The 9,816-nt window shown below is 38.5% G+C and overlaps 2 long non-coding RNA genes across 2 annotated transcripts; both read right to left on the reverse strand.

Annotated features, from left to right (window-relative positions):
* Window positions 1–1,057: 1,057 nt before the first annotated feature.
* LOC105854375 lies at window positions 1,058–4,773 on the reverse strand. Its single transcript, XR_001146050.1, has 4 exons — window positions 4,743–4,773; window positions 3,324–3,450; window positions 2,924–2,967; window positions 1,058–1,165 (listed from the first exon to the last, which is right to left on the reverse strand). It is a non-coding gene; the product is annotated as an uncharacterized LOC105854375 (long non-coding RNA).
* Window positions 4,774–5,161: 388 nt separating this feature from the next.
* Window positions 5,162–6,816, reverse strand: LOC105854376. The gene is made up of 3 exons (XR_001146051.1): window positions 6,699–6,816; window positions 6,293–6,335; window positions 5,162–5,238 (listed from the first exon to the last, which is right to left on the reverse strand). It is a non-coding gene; the product is annotated as an uncharacterized LOC105854376 (long non-coding RNA).
* Window positions 6,817–9,816: the final 3,000 nt, after the last annotated feature.

Below are 9,816 nucleotides of genomic sequence, written 5' to 3' on the forward strand. Positions count from 1 at the left end.
TTCAAGCCTATCAAGGAAAGTTCGTAAGAGAGTATTTTTCAGCTGTGACATATAAGCAGTCTTCCCAGAAGATAAGAACTAATTTGGGGATCAAATAGACAAACTTGGGTCCACTCCACAGACTGATATCACCAAAGCGCAGGAGAATTGAAAGCAAAAACAAATAGTGAAGTCTTAGGAATCCAGACATAGCTTTTGGCTACTTGATTAAAATGGCTCAACAAGATTTTTGAAGAAATATTCATGCAAAGACTGTTTCATCCTCACCTTCTGCACAAAAGGGACTTAGGCATTCTCTATCAAAATTTACTCTGAGACATCAGTACCTATCATAACAGTTTTCTATTCTCAAGACTACTCACAATATGGTACTCAATTTGTTATCCACACACAGACTCCATATTCACAGGGCAGGCAGAGAACTAAAAACTACTGACTTTACAGCCTACTCTACTTTAGTATTCAGAATACATTCTCTCTGCCCATAGCTCCTAGCTTGTATTTATTACTCAACAATAAATCAAACCCACATGTGTATTTCAGAGCCAAAGTAGTGGGGAATATGTTTACTGACATAAGGCTGGCCTCCCCCCTATATTCAATCCTGTGTGATATTTCTATAATGGCAAACACATGCTCACCTGGCATAAATGCAGCCACAGCAAAACATTCAAGGAACTGAAAGATAGACAGACACACAGGAAGGGTAAAAGAGTTAAGGCATGGCTTTATGGCGGTCTGCTTTAAGAACATAGAGTTGAAAAACAAGCCTAAAACCTGTGCATATCTTGACATAGGCCAAACAAAGTCCCTTAGAACAACACAAGACATGTTCAAACAGTGGTCTGCCTTCAACTCCAAATCCCATTGATCAAGGGTGTAAACACAGGTGCTCAACACACCGCTAAGGATTAAACCAAACTGGGCCTCAGATGAGTCCTGCAAGAGTTTGATGTTTTTGCCATCACAGCTCCTCAGCCATTTTTTCTCATCATTGACCCAAGTAAGGTAGTCTGCACATCTCACAATTATTCCCTTCAAATATATTTACCATGGATCCTGGAAGTGAAGATAGAAAGACTTTGTATCTCAGCTGTTGAACACATGCTTGTTCTCTGTGTACCAGGACCAGCAGGTCAAAAAGAGATCTTTGGGATAACAGTTCCTTGGTAGAGATAAGGAAAACAGCTGTCAGACAATCTATTCAATCACTTGAGAATTGTGCCTCAAGCACAAACTCCTATAGAGATAAATTCTGTTCTGCAAATTGCGATGTAAATAGTAAGAATAAATGCATAATATAAAACATATACAGGAGAAAAATACAAAATTAATTTGGACAACAATCAGTTATTATGGATCCTTATAAGAGACCATGCACTCTTGGTTTCCTTTTGCTAATTATATATTATTTTAATGAGTACCACTGTCTTACCTCTTTGTGGTTATTCTCATAGTCCAGGATTTCCTCATCATTGCTCTCCCACCACCAAAACACCCATAGTCCTCCACCAGAGTTCAGTACACTCTCCACTGCATCCCTATTCTCACCACATCCCTCAGCTCCTGCTCGGGTTGCCTCAGGTCTATGGGTCAGATTTTATAGGTTTTACAGCTTGTCTTTGTCTGACCCTTTGATTGGTTTCTCTATATTCCACATATAAGTGACTCCATCTAGTATTTATGTCTCTACTTCTATGGATTTCCATTTTCACAGTGGCCAGGCTTCTTCAATCACAGAGTTCCCCCTCTCTAGGTGTCAGATAATGCATTTTTCAGTAATTCTGTAGTCTTGTTTCTTAGTTATACACCCAAAAGATAGTAGTGCTAACACTAGATGGAGTTTGAGCATTTTTGTTGGCCTATGGGTTATCTCAGCACTATCATCACTATAGCCTGAGTTAATCCCTGATCATGGAGTAGCAGACCCCTCCTGACCCACCCGTTGCTTCCCTCAGCAGTGTACTTCATCAATCTGCCTGTTGCTCCCCACTCTGTTTCTGGTGAGGGCTTTTACCACCACACCCACCCTTAGTCCTACAACTCTGACTTATACACAAGCTCTTCTACAAAGACAGGGTTTAATGCTCAAGGGTATAAGAAAAATGATCTTGGAATTGATTCAGAAATTGGTATCAGGGAATGGGAATATGTGCTCCCCTTCACACATACAGGCAACCTCCAGCATGACTAGTTTCATAACTGGTTCTCCACAATCAATTTATGTTTTGAAAAATCCCTCACAAATTCTGATAAACCATTCCAATCAGCAATGAAAACATTCCACAACTGGTATTAGTCTCTGCTCCCAATTGTAGGTAAAAGTGATATCACAGTGGAGATCATATCAGGGCTCTGAGGATTTGTAGTACAATTTTTATATAGTACATTCAAAGGTGACAATTCCTGCTTATGCTGCCTTATTTTAGATTGGGATGTAGCTGGCCTGACACAATGACTTTCTCATTTAAATACCAGTCAGGAATAACAGACATACCCAAGAGTATAGGATTCAATAAATTAAGACACTACGGGGGAACCTATCTCGAGGACCTGCCATTCCAGAGCCAAAGTACAAATGGCCCTCCAGCTAAGGACCATGAATGGAGAGGTTTCGTACTTTCTGAATATCATTGCCATGAGTCTTCACTATAAGAATTGTTTGAGACACTAATACAGACCACAGCAGTTACTATATGTTAAGTATGTTTGACTTCATTTGGTGTGAATGCAGCATAGGGGAATAGGCCAATAACTATTTCCTCCTCATACAAGTGATCACCATATAAGGTAGAGAATAAGGCTTAGATGTCCAGAGTTGCAATCTTGCATGGTGGACACTCATGAGAAATCACCACAGGTGGGACTGGAGTTCCAGAGTGTTGGGTGTGGTCTCGACCAATGATGTCAAGCAAACACTCACCTGTGATAATCGAGGCAACAGCAAATTCTTCAAAGAACATCTCACTGAAAAACAAATACACAAGAAGCATAAAAGAACTAAGAAATGGCTCTGATGATGGGCTTATTTGAGAACACACAGATTAGAAATCATGTGAATTTAATGGGTGAATCCACCCACCCTGTAAGTAGAGTCATACAAGGTATGCTCAGCAATTGTCTGCCCCAACCACAGTGTTTACTGGTCAAGAAGGCAAACCAAGTTCCTCAACTTAGTGTCAATGATCAGGACTTAATTGGGCCTCAGATGGGTCCTACAAGATTTTTATTTGGCCATCACAGCTCCTCAGCCATTTTTTCTCTTCATTGACCCAAGTAAACAGTCTTCACATCTCAATATGATTCCCATGAAATTTACATACCATAGCTGATTCTGGAAAAGCAGAGGCAAGGAAGGTTGAATTTCTGTGAATTGGTGGCAGGATACTTGATTGCTGTCTTTTGTACCAGTGTCAGAAAGACAGTAGAGATATTTAGGGAAAATAGTTCCTTAGTAGAGAGAAGAAATAAAGGTTTCAGGAAATCTCTCAATCACTTGAGAATTGTGCCTCAAGCACAAACTCCTATAGACATAAATACTATTTAATAAATATGTTGATATTGAGTAAGTACAACAATAACACATAAAGACTGAAGAAGCAAAATGCACTTAACATATATATCAATTTACCACTAAGGATCCAGATAGGAGGCCCAAAACTCCTGAACTCCTTTTTCAAAGAATTCCAGCACATAAACTTCGGAGTTTCCCCTTGGAGTGTGTCAGATAATACACTTCCCAGCAATTCCTTAGACTTATTTCTTGTCTATGCTCTAAATAAGGAGTAGTCAGAATACTAAATGGGACTTACTGCTCATGGGAATATGAAAAGTGATCTTGGATTAATTATTTAGCAAATTGATACCAGGAAACATGAATAAATGCTCACATCCTTTCATACAGGAAAATTATAGCATGACCCATTTCAGTATACACAAAGATCTGAGGATTTTTAATACAATTTCTTTTCTTTGCTTGAATAAGATTTAAAATTTATTATTTACTGAAGTACCATTGTCTAACATTCTTGCTAGTGATTTCGAGTACAAAATTTCTCTGTGAGGTGTAGTCACCTAAGGTATCCACTAATGAAGCACCCATATTTCTCTGAAATAGTCTAGTGTGCTCTCTCCCCACACTGATCTCACACCTCCCTCATCTGCTGGGTGTAAAACTTTCAAAAGTGGTGGATCTTTATCCAATTGTGAAGAACAACTGATCTGATTGTTGACATACTTCATCAAAGACAAATCAGAAATAATGGACATAACCTGGTGTACAGGACATTAGACTGACTGAATTCCAATCCACGTAGAGTCTTTGTCATTTGGGAAGCTGGTATTTCAAACAGTCCAACAACTAAGAACCATGACTGAATAAATCTCTTATTATCATCTTCTGGATGTCATGGACATATCCTCACTAAAAGAATTCATTCTAAGACAGTAACAGAGAACACAGAAATTATCATATCATAAATATGTTTGGCTCACTGTCCTCGACCTTTCAAAACTCAAGCATGACTAAACAAAGCAATAAGCATTTCCTACTTTACAGTGTGATCACTACGTAAGGTATAAGATAAATCTTGGCTGTCTATAGTGGAAATCCTACATGGCACACAATGATGAGAAAATCACCACAATGGCACTGACGTTCCCAATAGCCTTTCTAATTAACACTGGTTTCACATAAGAGTAGGCGATTCAGGTCTCACTCTAGAAGACAGATATTCACTCACCTCAGATGATTAAGCAGGTGGTGAAGCCCCCCACTTAACATGTCACTGGAAGACACAAAGAGAGAAACAGAACTAAGGGATGGAGCCTCCAACATGAAATATGGATTGAGAACACAAGCTACACCATGAGCAGTTCCTCACCATGGGAAGCCAATAGCTTGGCAGAATTCCCTCAAGCAATTGTTTATCCCAAACAAAATACAATCAGCACAAGGAAATTATATCTTAAACACTCTGCCACAGGAGAGTAGCCTATTGGGCCTCAGATGACACCTGTAAGAGATTTTTGGTCACCATCTCTCTTAAGCCATTAAGAGTTCTCATCATTGACCCAAATAAGATACTCTATAGGTTTTGATACAACAGCACCTAAATATGCTTACCACAGCTGTGGATTCTGCAGAATGAAATACAGGTATCTTTGAGTTTCTGTGTCTTCCTGTTGCTGGAAGTTACTGAAGCAAATTTTCCCAGGATCATGTCAAGGTGAGATTTTCTAGGTAGAATGAAGATGGATAGCTATCAAAAGATCCACTCAACCTCTCTGGAATTGTGTCTTCAAAATGTAAATTCATTATATTCGTATAACCAATTAAAGTAAAATATTAAGGGATAAATGAATGAATGAAGAAATAAATGAATGAATGAACACATAAATGAATGTATGAATATATTAGTGATTAAGGCATATATATGCATATATACAATATATACATACACATCTAAGAAAATGTCAAGGAGAGAAACAGAACTAAGAATCTGCCCCCAATGAGACCTCCTTCTTAAATTTATGGACTAAGAACAAATGACTAAGTTATGAGAGGATCTCATAACTCATAGCATCCATTTGTGTAATCATGCAATGATTACACAAATGGATGCTATACTTGCACCACTGTTCTCATTCTCATTCTAGAAAAGTCCATAGAAAGAATTTCAAAGCTTAATATCATTGTTTTTTTGAGTAGATGGACTTGATTAGGATAAAAGAGGACAAACTTGGGTCAATTACAGAGAATGAGTTACTTAGTAATAACTCACATCACTAAGATTCAAGGAGAATTGAATTGAAAGTGGTGAATATTTAAGAATGCCAAGAGTTTAAGAATTCCAAGAGTTGATTTTTGGCTATTGGAATGAACACTCAACAGGATCTTCTGAGAGAGACCTCGATGAAGTAAATTTCTCGTCCTCACCTCAGCTATTCCATACCATGGACATATATCTTTTACAAGAAACTGATTCTGAGGCACTAATATATTTCCCAGTAGCTACCTTCCCTCAAGCATACTTAGGTTATTGGCTTCATCACCTCAGTGTACACAATGGGTTCCCAGAGGAGAAATTACCTACATTTACAGAGTTTTCCACTTCATCATTAAGGAGGCACTCCCACTATCCATAATCTTGCATGCAGAGCTGACACTCAAAGAGAAATCAAACCCATATATATATATTGCACATATAAAATTGCTTACAATACACTTATTGAGCATATGCTGGACTACCCCTGGTATGTGATCTCTATCTAAGATGAGACAAACACTCACCTGTATAACTGTGACCACAGCAAAATCTTCAAAGATCATCTCTCTGAAAAATTGATAGACACACGAGATGGATAAAAGATCTAAGGGTTGGCTCTTGATGGAATGCTTTGAGAATACACAGATTACAAAATATGTCTAAACCCTGAGCATATCTTAACATGTGACTATTCACAGTCCAGGTAGCTCCACACAAGATGTGCTCAGGCAATTGTCTGCCCCAACCACAAAAGCACTTTGATCAAGGTGGCAAACAATGATCCTTAACATGCTGTAAAGATCAAGACATAATTGGGCCTCAGATGGGTCCTACAAGATTTTTATTTGGCCATCACAGCTCCTCAGCCATTTTTTCTCTTCATTGACCCAACTAAGATATGTCAATACTATTTTCATTAAGTAAACTTACCATAGCTGGTCTGTAAAAGCAGACCCAAGGAGGGTTGAATATATGTGTTTTCACTCTTGGACATATGACTGTCTTTGTGCCAGGGTCAGCAGAAGAAAAGGAATTCTTTAGGGGCAGCAGTTCTTTGATAGAGATGTAGAAGACAGCTGTCAGGAAATCTACTCAATCACTTGAGAACTTGTTCCTCTAGCATGAACTACTACAGATATATGTATACATTTAAGAAAGCATCAATGACAGAAACAGAATTAAGACATACACCTATAATGGCTTATTTCAAAAAATAAGGACAAAAACAAATGACTAAATTTTGAGTGGTCTTCATTATATGATCATAGTGGAGATAAAACTTTCTCCAACATTCTTGTCGTCATTCTCAAAAGTCTATTGAAGGTATTTACAGCTTGATGTCATTGCATCTTTCCTTGAGCAGAATAACTAATTGGGATAGACTGGATGAAATTGGATCCACTACATAGATTGAACTATTTAATAATAAATGGCATTATCAAGAACCCAGGAAAATTGAATTGAAATGGTGAATATTTGAGAATGCTAAGAGGTGACTTTTCGCCATTGGACTGAAAACTCAATAGGGTCTTCCAAGAGACATCCATGGACCAGATTAGCTCCTCTGTCTCACCCACACCCTCAAATTTTCTGCAAGTGGACAGGTATATTACTATCAAAACTGATTCTGAGACAACAATGCATTTAGCAGCACTTAACTTCCCTCATGCATATTAGTTACTGGACTCAACTTTTGGACACACACACCTCAGTGTAAATGGGTTCCCAGAGGAAAAAATTACCTATTTTTACAGTCTTCTCCACATCAGTACCAAGGATACACTTTTACCATCTTTAACTCTAGCATTCAGGGATTATTTTAAGGAGAAACCAATCCCATAGGTTTATTTCAGATACAAAGTGCTACACAATATACTTGTTGACCTAAGACTAGACTCCTAAACTCCATGCTGTGTCTGATCTCTATCTACAAGGAAAGAAAAACACTTACCTGTGATAACTGAGGCCACAGAAAACTCTTCAAAGTTCTCTCACTGAAAGATTGATAAACATAAGAATAAAAGATCTAAGAAAAAAGCTCTGATAGTGGAATGCTTTAACACAGAGATGACAGAAGATGCCTACACTCTGAGCATGTCCTTCCATGTCACCACCTGCAGTCCAGGTAGCTCTATACAAGATGTGCTCAAGCAGATGCCTGCCCCAAACACAAGGCACACTGGACAAGGAGGTAAACAGTGATCCTCAACATGTTGCCAAGGATCAGGACTTAACTGGGCCTCAGATGGGTCCTACAAGATTTTTATTTGGCCATCACAGCTCCTCAGCCATTTTTTCTCTTCATTGACCCAAGTAAACAGTCTGCACATCTCAATATGATTCCCATGAAATTTACATACCAAGCTGATTCTGGAGGTGCAGACTCCAGGAGGGTTGACATTCATGATTTTGTTGTTGGACATCTGATTGTCATCTTGGAGCAGAATCAGCAGAAAAAAAGGAGATCTATGGGGGCAACAACTCCTTGGGAGAGAAAGGAAGACAGCTGTCAGGAAATCTGCTAATTCCTTGAGAACTGTGCCCAAGCATAAACTCCTGCAGCCATACATTCTATTCATTAAATTAGTATATAAAGGAAGAATAAAGGCATATCAAGTCGTACATAAATGCTAACGAAATACAAAATATATCTAACATAGCTATCAGTTTATCACTAAGGTTCCATGTAGGAGACCAAAAACTCCTGCCTTCCCTTTTCAGAGAAGCCCAGCTCATAGGCTTCCCCACTCACACAGTTTCCCTCTGTAGGTGTCAGATAATGTACTTCCCAGCCTCTCCATGGGCTCATTTCCTGTCTATGCACTCAAAATGCAGCAGTTAGATACAAAGTAGGGCTTAATGATCATGGCACATGAAAAATGATCTTGGATAAACCACAGCAAACTGATATCAGGAATCTGTGTATATTCTATCCTCACTCATCAGGCAAACTGTATCATGGTCCATTTAATGCTAGGTTCCAAAACTCATTCTCTATACACAGTCTGATAGTGCTATCATTAGCCGCTGCCCCACCAGGGAGGCCCCATCAGGGCTCTGAGCATTCTTAAGCCTTTTTTTTTTCACTTGAATGATACTTAATTCTTACTTATTTATCATCTATTACGGAATCAATAGTTTATATCCTTGTTAATGCTTTGGAAATATAGTTATAGTCACCTATGGCACCCATCACCCAAGCAGTCATATTCCTCTACCTTATCTTAGTATGTTCCCCCTCTATACATTTCACACCTCTTAGTTACCCCTTTCATGCGGCATTCAAGTGTGGTAGTCCTTGCTTGGGGTACCATAATTTAAGGGTGTTGGTTATATTGCAAATAAACAAAAGTAGGTCCTACTGGTCTGGTTTGCTATGTACTAAATCAAAGACCAGTGAGAATACTGGATATAACCAAGTCTACCAAACTTTAAACTAAGAGGCATGCATGTATACATTTCTCAATATTATCTTCTAGATATCATGCTTAATTTCTCACTATCAGAATTGTTTCTGAAATATGAATGCAGAACATGATAATTGCCATATCATAAGTATGTCTGACTCATTGGCCTCCAATTTCACCACTAAAATGTCAATGCAACATGCGGGACCAGAACAAAATCCTTTCTCTTATAGTGTGATCACCACATAAGTGATAGGATGTAACTTGGCTGTCCAAAGTTGCAATCCCCATGGCAAAAACACTGATAACCACCACAGGTAGGACTGAAGTTCCCTATTGCCTTAACACTGGTCTCTCCCAGAGGTTATGTGATTCAAGTTTTTAGCTAAGAGGACAGATATGACGTCATTTAGATGATTAGTAGCATGATGAAACCTTTCACAGAATACTTCACTAAAAGGCACAAAGAGAAACAGAGCTAAAAGTGGATCCAAGAGGGCCTCCAAAGAGAGATTTGGGTTAAAACATGAAATACACTATGAGCAGGTCTTCATTAACCTGGCAGAGCCATACAGGATTTCCTTAACCAACTGTTTACTTCAAACAAAATATAATCTCAAGCATAAGGGAAATATAACTCA

This window comes from Condylura cristata, unplaced genomic scaffold, assembly GCF_000260355.1.
Source record: "Condylura cristata isolate star-nosed mole 26May11 unplaced genomic scaffold, ConCri1.0 scaffold00035, whole genome shotgun sequence".
NCBI lineage: Eukaryota > Metazoa > Chordata > Mammalia > Eulipotyphla > Talpidae > Condylura > Condylura cristata.